This window comes from Protopterus annectens, chromosome 2.part2 (assembly GCF_019279795.1).
Source record: "Protopterus annectens isolate FY-2018-M chromosome 2.part2, PAN1.0, whole genome shotgun sequence".
Classification (NCBI taxonomy): domain Eukaryota; kingdom Metazoa; phylum Chordata; order Ceratodontiformes; family Protopteridae; genus Protopterus; species Protopterus annectens.
The window spans coordinates 975,568,662-975,584,140 of record NC_056730.1 but is presented as its reverse complement, the minus strand read 5'-3'; positions in this window follow the sequence as shown (position 1 = coordinate 975,584,140).

Here is a 15,479-nt window from a genome sequence, read left to right as displayed (position 1 = left end):
AACACAAATGTGCTATACCCGACATTAGGGGAGGCTTAGTGGGTGAACACACAGGATCAAAACTGGCACAGAAAAATATCAGTTTTAAGATCGTTCTGAAGTACTTTTATAAATAAATAAACTTCAGCACTGCAAATTAACATGGAAAAGGTAGAAAATAAAACAGGAAAAGCCTTCAAAGTATTGAGGTTCTAAGCAGCAAGCTGTTTCTAGAATGAATGTGATACCAAACGACTACTGCCTTTGTAGCATCCTATATGTTAACAGTTTGTGGTTGTTGCCACAGCTTCCTGGCTGTTTCTTAAATAGCTTGATACAGTGTAGGCTACTATAATTCCTTTTAACTCCGTGTTGACATTTTGTTAATTGTGCTGCTCCTTACTACCACAGTACCAGTCTGCAAAAGATTCTCTGGCAGAAAAGAAATTCATTGTTAAGGAGAGTCTGACAACAGAATCCATTTTTTTTTACTCAAACATTTTATTTATTTATTTATATTTGTTGACCGGGAGTGTCCGACTGGACGTAGGTCCATTTTCAGCGGAGGCCCGGGAAGAAAAGCTCCACAGTTAAAATAAACAGACAATAGTTACATTGGATTACATAGCGATTAACAATTTACATAGCAATTACTTACAACATATTTACAGATGAAGAACATAGTACATCAGTAGACAACTAGAATCTTTATCTGTGAAGTACATAACAGACATTAACAAATGTTACAAGAAGTTCCTGCTGTATAATAAAGTACTGGCTTATGAGCATCTCAGCTTGCTATAATCAAGGTAGTTAGTGGAGTGGAAAGAAGGGTAGTGGTTGGATGGGGAGGGTAATATTAGAGTGTGAGTTGCAAGGGCATAGCCAGCATGTGTTTAAGAGGGCTTCTTTTCTCAATTACTTTGTTTCACCCTTTACTTAACATTACTACCAGCTGATGAGACAATGGTATTTTTTAATTTGTGCATTAACTGGATAAGCTAAACAGACACAAGTGTCCTTTTTCATGGAGGAGCAAGAGCACTGACTGATCAAGTTGACATAACTCAGAATTACACAGTAGGCAAGTGGAGGTGCTAGGACTCAAACCCTGTACCCTTGACTGTAGGAAGTAGTTCATTAACAGCTGATGATCTTAAACCTCTCTGACAGCTGACAGACTATAAACATGTTAGACAGGTGTGAGCCTTTTCAGTTTCTAACAATTGAATGGTTGCATCTATAAAACAGATGTATTTTCAGAATGAAGAGATTTTAATAAAACAGAATACCAACAACCTAACAGTCAACTGTTTGGAACAAAGGTTAAATGCATTACATGGCCATCACACTCCAACATATGAATTGTACATAGATGAGACTATAATTGCTTGGTGGGGGTTGTTTGGATGAAAGTAACGGACCTACTTGCGACTTGTTCAGTTTATAGTCATTTCTCATAAAAAGGGGGGGGGGATAAAATGCACTATAAAGTTGGCTATTAAAATAAAGTTGGCTATTAAAATAATCACATACAAAACTAATTTACAATTCATTTAACAGCAGCTGTTCACATATGTATACCTCCAGCTTCACTACCACAAAAAGTAGAAACCAAAATTTCAGTTTAATGCTAATTTCTATTCCAAAATAGACTAAATTCAGAAAATACTGCACAATCAAATCTACTAAGCCACATAAAAATCTATTACCATAACATACAACTACCACAACACTTGGGTCATATGGTCAAAACCTCCTAAGGATTAACAAAACAATGCAAAAGTACGATACAGAGCCCAAAGATCCTACGTTTCAGCAAAACAGAAGTTACCTCACAAACTAAAAGCATCGTATGCTTTCTTAACCTCATGAATGTCTGTAAAACTCGGCATTAATTTTCTTTATATATTCCACGATAGTCATGGTGTAAACTAGTGTTTTGTTTTATTCATACACACGTCTTTTATTACTTTATGTACTTCAATTTCTGTTGCTTGCTTTTCCTTTTACGTCCTTTTCTCATACTTTCTGTTCTAAACATACCTCTTTTCTATATCATTGTTTTCTTAGTTTCATTTCTATTTTCCTATTTTGACATTCAGTACTACACTTGCCTCCTCCTTTCTTGAAACACACACTAAAAACTAAAAAAATGAAACTACATGCGTTATATTAGGCTAGGGCATGTGAACTGTAGTTATCAGTACAAATGGTGGTATTATTCACTCCAGTTTTCCTCAAACAGTATGCAGGATTACCATTATGTCAGACTATTGAGGAGACCGTGAGATCTAGTGATCAGCACAGCTAACCCTGGAAACGGAAGACTGCAAAAGTCAGAGAGAGAGATTAAACCCTGCATGACCTAAGGTGAGGCTCTTAAGCTCGTGCTCAAATACACCAAGGTTTATTTAGGGATAGAAGTGAGCCTTAAAAGAAAACAACTGTTCGATCATATGGTTAAAAAGCAGTATTGCAAACCTTTCGCTTTGAATGTCTGGCAATTTAGTTCAGAGGATAAAGGCTATACAAAGCTAATGAGCTGCGTCCTACAAGTCTTGAGTTTGAGTATTTAAGCCCACATTTGCCTACTGTATGATTATGAGGAAGAGTCACTTAGATGGTGCTTTCATGCCACCCCTAAAAGAGGTACTTGTACAGTGTGGGCCTACCTGGTTAACAACTAACACACAAACATACTTAGAAATACTGAAAGAAGTCATAACTTATAGACTTCTGTTCTTACTGACTAGGCTGTTGTTAAAAGTACAGCCAAATAGAAAGTCGCTAGTTCACTTTTCTTTAGTTTTGTGTGATCCTCAAACACATACTTTTTGACTGTGAATATCATTCTGAAACAAAGGATATCAATCATATTTATTATTTCTAAATAACCTTCAAGCAGACACAGACTGCCATTTCATAATACCAGAAGATTTAGCTCTCCATATTGTATCATGGTTCTACAATTAGTCCATCAGTATGGTAAAACCATTCTATAAAATCTCTTCTTTTGTACGTTTACGTCTCAGCTCCATCAGTGTAAGAATTCATATGCAGATATGCTTCCTTCCAACAAGCGCTGTCTGGCTTTTGCATAACAAGTCAGTAAATAAGGTGTTAAATAAAGAAAGGATGAGGAACAGAGACAAATGAATTTAATATATCCAAAGTGCGACATGTTATATAAATCTTAAAAGGAAAGCTTAAAGTAGTTTAGTAAAATATTCTATAATGAATGGGTGCAAACATCCACTATTCATTATTTATTATCTTAATAAATGCAGGCAGCATTTTTCCATCTTGAACAGTACGCTTCTTTACACGCAAAGCCACTCGCTGTCGTAAATTTAATGTGTGGCTTCCAAGTATATATGCACAGTGATTTAGCGCATGTAGTCCTTTTACTTCAACAATGTAACTGGTAATTAACAGTCTACAAACTGTTTAAATCATAAGTACATAGCACTTAACTAATAAACTCAGATACCAAATCCAACACCATTATAAAAGCCGAAAGGTAAAATTAAATAAAAATGACAGGCCACTATGGTTTCTTTTTTTCACAATGAAGCAATCATATCTGTGACAGCAACCCATTTGCCGACAGCATTCTAACCAATAAAAGTGCAGGGCATTGTTACCAGCATGACACATTTGCCATCATGACAACCAGTTTTACGCAGCCAGAAAAAATGGTTGACTATTTATTATGCAGGAAGCAGAATATTGTTTTTTTCTGATCCCTAGACTAGCTTCCACTACAGACCCCCTAAAGATCCTTTTACTCCTTTGAGGTAAGAATCCCATGGCCAATTATTTCATTTTGAGCCAAAAGTTGAAAGATGGAAATGATGCCATCATCAGTTATGGGGATCTAATTTTTCCATATTAAGGTTTAATGTCTACCACTACAGCTGAGACTTTGCTACATGTATGTGGCCTGGGGCACATGCATGCTCCTGTAGAGATAGAGAATGTAGTGCCACTAATGAAAACATAGGATGTGATCCTCAACAGGGTCAACTGTGACAACATTCTCCCCAGTGGGTGAGTTGGCGATTTACTGTTCCAATCTTATCTCAATTATGCCAATTAGTGCCAGAGCCCCTAGTCAAATATAAGCCATTTGGTCAAAGTTTAGGCTTTATACTCCAAGGCACTGAGCTGGCAGGCAGCATAACTCTTGATGCACAAAAGTAGTTCGCTCAAATACTCAATGAATGATACAGACTATCTGAACTTTCAAAGCAACATTTAAAACAGCTGCCAAATGATAAAATTTCATCGTATTGGCCCTGCAGAAGAATGTTAAAACTTTGCGCAATATTTACAGACAAGGACTACAACTACTGAAAATGTGCACGGTACAGTCATTTACTGATAGCCCCCAAGTAATGAACAAGACCCTCCTTAGCCTGTATCACTAGATTTCTGCTGCTCTTCTTATTCTGTGTACACAGCATGCCCTCTCTTTTATGCCATGCCTACTTGAATTTACTGACCTTATCTGTATCCACAAGGTATTCAATAGTATGCTATGATGTCTTCTACTTTCAGTGCTGGTTTGCGCATTTGCAAGCAAATGGTAGTTCGGTAACAGCAGTGACTTTCATACACATGAAACAAAACATCAAAAAACATTTTCAAGCAAGACACCACCGGCAGATGTTTTGAACTTTACACTGCAACACAGATCGAAAGCCAGAAGCTTGCCACTTACTACTCAGCAGCAGCGCACTCAAAGCAGAACATCAATGACAGTGACAAATCACGCCATTAAACATGTCTGTGTAACTGAAACAAACAGTGGAAGCTTCAAGTCTGTGGCAACAGTCTGACAGTGCTGCTAAAATGACATGTTAAAATACAATATTTTCTGTTCTCTCAAAAGCAAAACTTGTGCTGCTTCCTCACATTCAAAAACATCACAGCAATAACATTTCAGCTCAGCTCAGTTTAAACTGTTTGCCTATGCGCCTGACAACACTCGTGAATAACAGACGTTTTTATCAAGGGCAAAATGCAATATATGTTAATCATCTGTTATCACTTTGTTTGCTACTTTTTCTACCGTCTAGTATTTTTTTTTAAAACAGAAGCAAAATGATGCCAAAACACAGGCTGAGCTGCAGACGGTGCAAAAACCAAATTTTACAACTGTAAATATGGAAGCCTACGTTAGACATAACTTTGACTAGTAAGACCACAATATATGCTTGATCTGTGGTACAGCCCATTTCAGATGCCGATATAAAGGTATAAAAACATCCCAGCTAGTGGAGAAAAAGCATTATGACATTTGTGGGAAGAAATCATCATGCTAAAGGAGTAAGCATCAGAAAATGTCTGTTACTCAACAAACTATAAATGCAAACATTTAAATAAACAGCAAATACAATGACACTATGCATGTAACACAAACAAGCATCTTGATTATACAAGTCCAGACATCAGTACTGTTAAAAGTGGGATGAGACACCTCCAGATATTTAAAAATTCTAAATAAAAAATGCAACTCTATTCCTGGGCTACAGTTATGCTACTTTCCTTAATAAATGCACACTAAAGATCTTTCAGTTTTGCAACCTGCCATATCTAAAAGAACCAATTACATTTAGTTAGTAAATTTGCCTGAATTTTCCTCATTTTAATCCTGGAAGGGCTATCTTTTATCTGAATGTGATGGCACTGACTAGCTAAAAAGATTTCATCACAGCCTGCAGACAGTGGCAGTGAATGAATAACGTCACATGATTCGGCAAATACAGACAAATGAAATGTGTTACAGCATGCTTGCTGTGATTACAGATCCCAAAGAATTACGCCTATACATAAAAATTACTTCTTAATCACTTCTTCCTATTTTAACTACATCCTCATACTGTAACATTTTAAACACCTCTATTCCTTACATTCCACAGAAGATACCAGAACAACGTGACTCTCTTCCTTTACAGAAAATACTTCTTTCCAACCTTCCCTCTAACAGCTTTCAGACTTCAGCACCACTAAATACCCTACTGCCCTGCAACTTCTCTTTCCTTCTTGATCCTTACTTTCCCACTAACTGCCAACGATAACATACAGATATGTTTACTTAATGATGCTACTCCTCAGCTTATCCTCTATTCTTCTCCTTCGACTGGGCCATCTGTCATTCTACCATGACGCTATAATAGTTTTCAACACATCTCCACCTCTGTGCCAAATACCTAGTCAGTCATACTTCCTCCCTACACTCTCCACACATCACAACAAACCTATTTATTCATGCCTCTCACCTTTACTTCAAATACAGACTGAGTAACTCCAAGTCAAACCAAAACAAAATTCAGTGGAAAAATACTCTCCAAAAACAAGCATCAATAATTACCCAATATACTAAAATCGTTCTAGAAGGAGACTTTCACCCTAACCCTGGCCACACGTATCACAATGATCAAGACAATTCTCTTCCACACACGACTCTAACCCCACAATGGTCAACCGCCAACCCGGTAATCTAACTTTTTCCATAGGTGTTAGAAGCATAAGAAATAAAACTGCTGAGCTAGAGGACTGGATTACCCAACATAAGCCTGATATTCTTGCTGGAATTGAAACCTGGTTTAAACCCAACAGAAACAACTCCGAAATTACACCTCCCAGCTATATCATCATCCATAATGACATTATAAAGAGGAAAGATGATGATATTACTTTAATGTTTATTAACACCAAAATTCAGTTCAGTAGAACTTCTCATTACTTTCCGGAAAATAAACCATTATAAACATATATGTAGTATTGGCATTTATATCCTTCCTAACAATACAGCTATTCTTGAAGATATCCTACAAAGGAAATCTATAATAATTCCACAAGAAAGAATCCTACTAGGTAATGTTAATGTCAATTAGTTTGACATACGCTCTTAACTCCTCTACCTCTAGTATGAACGTGTGCGATTTCACACTAATTAATAGCCTTGCACATTAAAAAACATAAAATTCCCCATTAGAGTGGAGCCTAGTATCAGGCATTACCAAATATACAATGTCGGAGTCCGTCAGTGATATTCTAACAATCTATACAACCAGACATCTCAAAACATCCACTTAAACATTATGTTTATAAAACAACACTCATCCTTTCCACATTTGACCCAGAAATGTTCATTATACCCAGTCATCTATTAGCTCAAATTTCCTAAAAAATCTCCCTTTAGAAGATGATGTAAATTAATGAAAGCACCTTTTCTGAATATCCTAAATACCCTCGTACCTCCTAGAAGAAAGAGACTAAAAACAAATTATGCATTTTGGCTATCCAAAAAGAGTAGAATGCTAATGCAGGATACAGAAAAAAACATGGAAAGAATGGCAAAAATATAAAACACCTCAATATCTTGAAAACTTCAGAATGCTGTGCGACAGTACTAAAAAGCAAATAAATGAAAACAAAAAAACCTATACTATAACAACTTTCAGAATAATAGTAAACACAACCCTAAAAAATTCTGGATAGCCATTAAAAAATTGTGCATACCGGCCAATAATTCAACCCTAACCACTCTCCCAGTAACTCACCAATCAAAAGCATTCAAACTCTTATTTCACAGATGGCACAGAATCTCTAACCAAAGATCTGCAACATCTAATCCTAATTCTGTCCTACAGCCAATCCTAATTCTGTCCAACAGCCATGCTTCACCACATCGACTTTCATCTTCAAACCTGCCCACATCCTATATAAAACTACTCAAACTCAAACCGTGCTCTACTTTAGCTGATGACCTTCCAAGTGAGTACCTTAAACCAGAAGCCAACAGCACTGCCTACTATCTCAATCTTTATAAATAGGTCAAGTGCAGAAATCCCACATTCCCTCTCTCTGGAAAAAGGCACACATTATCTCTCTGCAGTCTGCACAAAGGAGAAAATTCATTGGGCATTAAGAATTGCTAAACTATCTCCTGCAGGAAGAACTTGTATCCAGCACACAACATGGATTCCATCCTTTCCACAGTACTAACATTACACTTCTAACCTATATAGGTAATGTCAATAACCCAAGAGATAACAGCAAACTAGTCTCCTCCTCCTTATTTCTAGACTTGTCTAAAGCCACACAATTTGTCACAGCAAACTTGTACTTCAAATTTCTTTATTAGGTCTTCTCTCAGCACCCCCTTCTATGGTTCAAAAGCTACCTATCCAATAAATATCAGTCAGTAAAATGGCCTTCCACCCTCTCTCCATACCTCCCAGTCACCACTGGTGTACCAAAAGGGTCTAGCCTTGGTCCCCTCCTCTAACATTCTCAACAGCACCCTCCATACATCCACACAACAGGCTGACCTAATAGAGTGTGCAGATGACTGTGCATTCATTTGCATATCTGATAAGGCACACCTCCAAAAAAATTACTCAGGAAGCTTTAACAGTCACTGAAACATGACTTTGTAACTCACAAGTTGTGCTCAGCCCCCCCCCCACCCGGCAAAAAATACTACTTTTTTCCCCAAATCTCTCTCTCTCATAAAAAAGAAAACTTTGAAGTCCTCTCTCTTGATAATACAACCACTGAAGTCAGTGCTCATAGCAAAATATTGGGGAAGATAGTGGCTCATAATTGTAAATTCGATCTGCAAATACAAAATTGCACAACAATTCATCAAAAACTAGGGTTGCTTTATACAGCCAGAAACCTTCTCATCAACTCAACTAAAATTGCCACTACTTACCTTCTCCCCTGCACTTCTTTATGATGCTCCCATCCTTACTAACCTCCAGGCATCACAAAAAAATCAAACTTGAACAATGCTGTACAACAAAGTTGCTAAATTAGCAGCAAATATCCCTTTCAGAACCCATCACTGTATAGCAATAAAAAGCCTAAATTGGTTAGAATTATCCCATTAACTAACATAACTACAGCTTTTTACCACCTATAAAATTATCCAGCATCCTGACTGCTGAGGTTTTTTTCACACACAGTCCATCTTAAATAATGTAGGTAATTGCAACAAAATGTGCATTTCCACAAGAGACTCTAAAGATTTCCACATCAGGAATTTAAATAATAGAAACAATAATCTCCCATTTTTGATAGAAATGCTACTTTCTTTTCCCTCCCTACTCACTGCACCTCATGGTACATATTTCTTCATTCATAAATTTTATAAAAAAATGCCTAGTCTGAGAGAGATTTTGCAAGAGAGGTCATCACCTTTTTTTTTTTTTTTTAAGCATGCCCAGTAAACATTACTGTACACAATTTCCCCTAACAGTAATTCTGTAATTTCAGCTTCAACATCACAAACAAATACAGCCTACTTTCATTTTCCATAAAAATAGCAACTATATTTGCTGTTCCTTCTCACTACAGTTCCCATCCAGTTACTGTAGGTCTCTGTGTTGAAAGTGGCAGCCCCAAAGAAGTGTACACTAGTGTGAACACTAGTCGAGACAACAGAAAGAATATTTTAAAAATAGAAAACTATACATTAGTTTTCACACACACATACACACATAGGTGGGCATACTTCCTAATGAAACTGCAACTGTTTTGTGATCAACCCTAAGTGCAATTACAAAACAGTACAAATACCTGAAAGCATAATAAATGGTCCCAAAACTGGAGGCAAATGCATCATGCTAGAGTTCAGAACTTGGTATAACAAGATAAACAACTGAAAACAGAGGGGGAAAGGCAGAAGGAAATTTGTCACTTCTGAATGCTGGATTAGACTGGAAATGAACTGAAGCAATACTGGTTAAAGCTTTGCTTTTCTGCACCTGCATCCTCAAACACACACTTCTGAAAATATCTGTACTCATGTAAAAATGAAGACAGGTAAGCATACCTGTCAACTGTCCAGATTTTCACAGAATGTCCAGATTTTTGCCTCATTTTGTGGTCTGTTCTTAATAAAATTTGTGGTTTTCTGTCAAATCTCTAAGGACTGAAGTCACTAAATAAGGACACGCATTTGACTTTCAGACTTCATATCCTTCAGAAAATGTATGCCAATACAACTCCTTTTATTCTGGTAGCATTCCAAGTTTATAAGAGCAACAGTTAAAAGCTAACTGTATTTTTGGGCTTTGCTAAGATTTCTTGTGATAAGATGTTGAAAGGTATGCAGGTGAGCAAAATACATGTCATCTGGATTTCCTTTCAATGATGTTTCCACTGTACATCCTGTAAATATAGATAAATGTACTCAGCACCTACGTAGTGTGTAATGTCACACCTCTAGCAGCCTATACATATCTTACAATCCAGAGCATTTTCTGAAAAATAAACTTGAGTAAGATAAACAAAAGTAAATATTTTGTAAACAATCTTGATTAAAACTGTACAAATAGCAATGTTATCAGTAAACACTATTTACGGTGACAAGTCAGTGCATTCATAGTTTTTCCATAAACGCTATATTATACTGTATACAAAACCCAAAATTATATATTTTTTTCTAAACTTTCAAACAAATTGTCATATCTTGGCAACTGTATAACTAACCTAAGCATAGGCTGCCAGAATATTTTTGTTGCCCATATATAAGCTTTCACGTGACAGCAATAAATTCATCTGTGAGTGCATGTTTATAGAGATACTTGCATAAATATGAAAACATTTACTTAATTAAATAATTAACAATATAAATAACACTAAATATCTCAAGATGTGCAACTTTCAGGGAAATATGAGTTCTCTTAAACAACATCTAAGGTGCCACCTGATGCCATGCAACAGTTGAAAGTCATTTGATTTTTGAAGTATCACGTGTATATGGAAATATGGTTTATTTTCATAACTACTAAAATAGATAGGAATATCCCGGGTACAATGTGATACAAATGGGCATTGACAATGAATTTTCCTGTCTACTGACATGATATATCACACCATGCCCCTCAATAACAGGTAAAACTCTCAGTTATGAACATATGAATTATAAGTGACAGAGTGATAATTTAGGATGTCCTACAGTAGAGAAATAAAACAACCATAGTGTTTTGTTAATAACTCCATGCACTTTCTAATACTGCCTATTAGCTGGTAAGTCAGCTAGTAAATGGAGCCAGACCCCAAAAAGTTCTGGATGCCGTAAGTACTATGAGAGTGAAATGGAAGTATACAAAAAAGGCACTACAGGCTAGAATAAGTTAACTGGTTTATTTCAACATCATTCTGCTCTTAGCAGATATTTATCACACAGGAAAACTTTTTTTTTTATTTCATAAAAAATGCTTCCATCAAAGGGCACTCTGCAAAAACATAAGCAATACAAACAGTCCCTCATTCAAACTAGGTAAGCTTATAATATTTGCAAACAAAGTAAAACAGCAAAGCAATGCTGCCAGAGCCAAACAGTTAAACTAGAAATCATCCCCAGTAACTGCATACTTTGAAACTGTAAAAATGCAACAAAGTTTCCATGTTGAATATGATGCAGCATTTAGTGCCTAGCTTGACAAACTGTAGTTTCTGGTTGCTAGAGAGTTGCTATTAAAAACAGGCCTTACTAATACTGTACCCTATACTATTTGTTTGGTTTGACTTGTTGTCAGGTTGGGGAGAAAGGGAATTTATTCCTATCTTCCTTTTTAAAACTCTAAAAACGTAAGGTATGTTTCTGCTGGGGGGGGGGGGGTAGAAAGTGCAGCACATGAACATTGTACTGTACTTCTTCGATATTTTTTGCCAGTTGCTTGAGTTCCGGTTAACTGAGAGTTTACTGTATACACACACACACACACACACACACAATACTGTATTCCATCCATAAGCCCTATCTGCCTTTAAGATATCTTGTTATTGCCTGTGTGGGAGTTTGCATATTCTCCCAGTGTCCGTTATGAGTCTTTCCAGGTATAACAACGTCCTCCCATATACCCCCCCCCCCCCAAAAAAAAAAACACTACTGCTTCACTGGCGAAAGTGTCAAGTGTCTACATATATTGCATTTACCCCTACTGTTGTGGCTCTGGACTTGGTAGAAAATGATCCATGGACCATGCTGATTACTTCAGTTACCCAGTTAACAAAAAGGGTAATTACATTTTGAATCCAGTGCCGGATTACTATCTTAACTGCTACTTGACATGCGTCTCAAACATCTTTAACTACTACTGCCTTTAGCACTAGCAAATACTTACTGTCATTAGAAAATAATTACTTTATCACATCCTCCTCAGCATACTTTTTGTTAACTTTCATCCATAGGCCAGATAGCACAGCATTCTAAGTAAATCAACAATTTTACGTTCATCACATCTTCATTTTCTATATTATACTAATGGGTTTGCTTCAATTAAAGTGGTATTTCTTCTAATTCAATACAACCCCAAACAGCCTAATGGGAGCTGCCATATTGATAGCACTGTTTTACAGCTCAACCGTCTTCTTCACACTGTGCTCCCATTAAATGACCCAGGAGGGTCACAGTTTTCATGTCTCTCCACTGACTTACATGGGCAGTGCTCTGAAATTCTGTTTTCACTGAGTTTCCATATTGGCATAATTCCAATTAAATATTTTTTTTAACAGCATGCTATTAAACAGCATTTTCATCACTTTTTATGTAATGCCAGAGAGAACATCTCAAATACTTGTTTCTGTTACACATCTGTCTTAAACTGAGCTACCAATGTACATATCTTAGTGCTTTTTAGATTTAGGATATTTCACACTCAAAAACGTACGTATTTCCATACATTCTTCATACGGTCAAAGGTGAGTACTAGGTTAATGGCCACTACAGCCTTTTTAAGCACCCCAAATCTCTGACAAGTTCTGGTACACTTTATAAGTGTTGAGCTTGGGAGACAAAACATTTACAAAGCATGGTTTGTGTTTTGATTCTTTTTGAAGCAATAATCTAATTTATGTTAAGGTTGTAAACAGTAGATGTAATTTTCTCTCTCTTTCATACAGATTTCCTGAGTAACCCCGTGAGATGGTACAGATGTAGTTGATGATGCAGCAGATACTGCAAGGAAATAAATGATTTTACAGACAACAAAACTATGTGGTACAGTGAGGAGAGAGAGAAATACTTAGATTTTTTTTTAATACAGCAGTTTTAAGGAAGCATTAAAGGAAATACATTGCATATTGTGATGAGAAAAACTTGACATTTGGGTATTATTGTCCGTTAAGGACAGCAAATGTCTCTAATCAAATGTCTTTGTTTTTAGCAAATATTTGACATCTTGAGATATTTCTCACTTTCTGCTATGGTAACCTGGTACTGCTGTTACACAGCGAGACACAGGAATGACTACATATTCTTTTTTGCTGTCATTTTTCTGTCCAGTACATTCCAGCATATCATTACCCTTCATGTTTACAGACCTACTAATAAACTCCATTAACAGTACTTTTCATTTGCACTTTCATCTTACTTATCTCATTTAACTCTCCACACAAGTAGAAATATGTAAATGTATTAGCATAAATTTTGTACACGCCAAAGGTGCACCAGAAAAGCTTCTTGTCAGCAGACATCATTTTAACAATGCAAGTTATTAATTATAAAATATACTGTAAAAAGCCACAAAATGTTAGGATTCTTAAGCTCCAGCTAGTTTACTCTTGCTCCAATATGTATGTCCTCTTTTTTATTAAGTACTAATGTACACCTCTGATTTACTGGGGAATGGGAGAAAAACAAAAATGGAAAGTTCATTCACTCTGATGCACTCTAGTGACTGTGCAGGTGAAGCAAATACTTTAAACGATTAATAATGAACAGTATCTCTTGAGGTAGAACATTCATTTTAACTTAAGAATATGTTATGAAAGAAAAAAAATAAACACCCCTATCAATCTCAGGGGTCTCGGACAGTTCAGAGCGCAGCCTCTTACAACATTTCATTTCTGCATTGCTGTCCAGCTCAGTTACGCAGCATGATCAATCTAAAATTCAGTGTATGGCTAAAGCACATCAGCTGTAATTATATTGTTTCATCATGCGAATACTAACTAGATGCACAAAACTAGTATCCAAATCAAACTCACAAGACAAAAAAAACTTTGATGGTTATATTTGACTGGTAAAGAAATTATGAATTAGATAAATAAGTTGTAATGGTACTGAATAGCAGTGTGAATGAAGGAAATTTTTCTCAAAATTGTCTTTTGGGGTTACTGGGACGACAAGTAGGGTTGTTGACTAATTTTCATTGCTTTAACATGAAAAAAATAATGTCTAGAGGGCACATTACTCCATTAAATATTTCCATGTAAACTGAACTGAGGGAAAAGGATTGCAAGCATTTTCTTACGGTTTTGCAAAAAAAAAAAACCCTGGAAATGGCTGTTAAATTTTCTAGTTCACAAAATAAAAACATAGCAACACCAATGACGGAAACTACTGCACAACACATAATGTCAGAGTCAGGCTACCTGTACAGCCTAGTTATTTTGTGAACAAATAATGACGTCTGAAGGAAACAAAAGACCACAAGATGCCTCACAGTCAATGCCAGTTCACTCAGGGCTCATGAGAAATGCAAGACTATTGTCTACTTCATTCCTGTGGACTATATAACAGGACTTCAGAACCACTCTTGAGAACAGAGCCAAGTTTCCTTCCTTCAAAGATTCTCCACCAGATACGAGGATAACATTTCAAATATGTTATCCTACTGCGGTTGCTTTTATAAAAATATGCACAAGCAAAACTGCATTTCAAAGCTAACCTTGTTTTCTCCCCCTCTACAAATATAAAGGTTTATATAGTTTAGATAAACATGCCGCAAGTCCATCTTGTTTCTGACTTAACAGACTGCAGTGTTTTTGCTAATGTGCTTTGTAATAAGGCTTAAAAATTACTGTTCATCAAGGAGCCAACTAACCAGGGAGTAACAGATGTACCGCCAGAAAGAAATATAATGGTACAAACACCACACTGCTCTCACTCTGCTGTGCAGAAGACATTGTACATTATTCTTTTTATCAGAGTGTTTTCCAAGTAGTTGTCAGACAGAGTTCACTCTTCAGAAAGCTGGGTAAACAAATACCTTACAAAGCAGTGAGTTTAATTCATTTCATAACAGTCCTGTTCTACCAAGGGATTCCTGGCAAAGTAACCAGGAATCAAACCACAAGTGCTGCACTGTGAAGCCAACATTCAGTACAGTTCAGAAGAAAAAAGTACTGTTTATACAGTAACCTGGCAGTACTTTGGCTGCCTGCTATGAACTGTCCATATGTACTACATTTACCCTCAGCTTTGTGGCTCAGATTAGAGATAAAAAGACTCCGTGGAGGATCACTTCACTTATTAACAAACAAATTAAATTACTTCCATTTTGTTATGTTGTGTAACACTACAAAAGAACCACTGAATGTCTGATCTTTAACAGCATATGAGATTTTGAATCAAATATTTTCTGTCCAAAACTTGAACCCTTCTGCCATGGTCCTGAAGAAAAAAAAGCACACACACAAGCTGCATCATTAATGAATCCAAGCTACTGGTAAATATGGTAAAAAAGGTA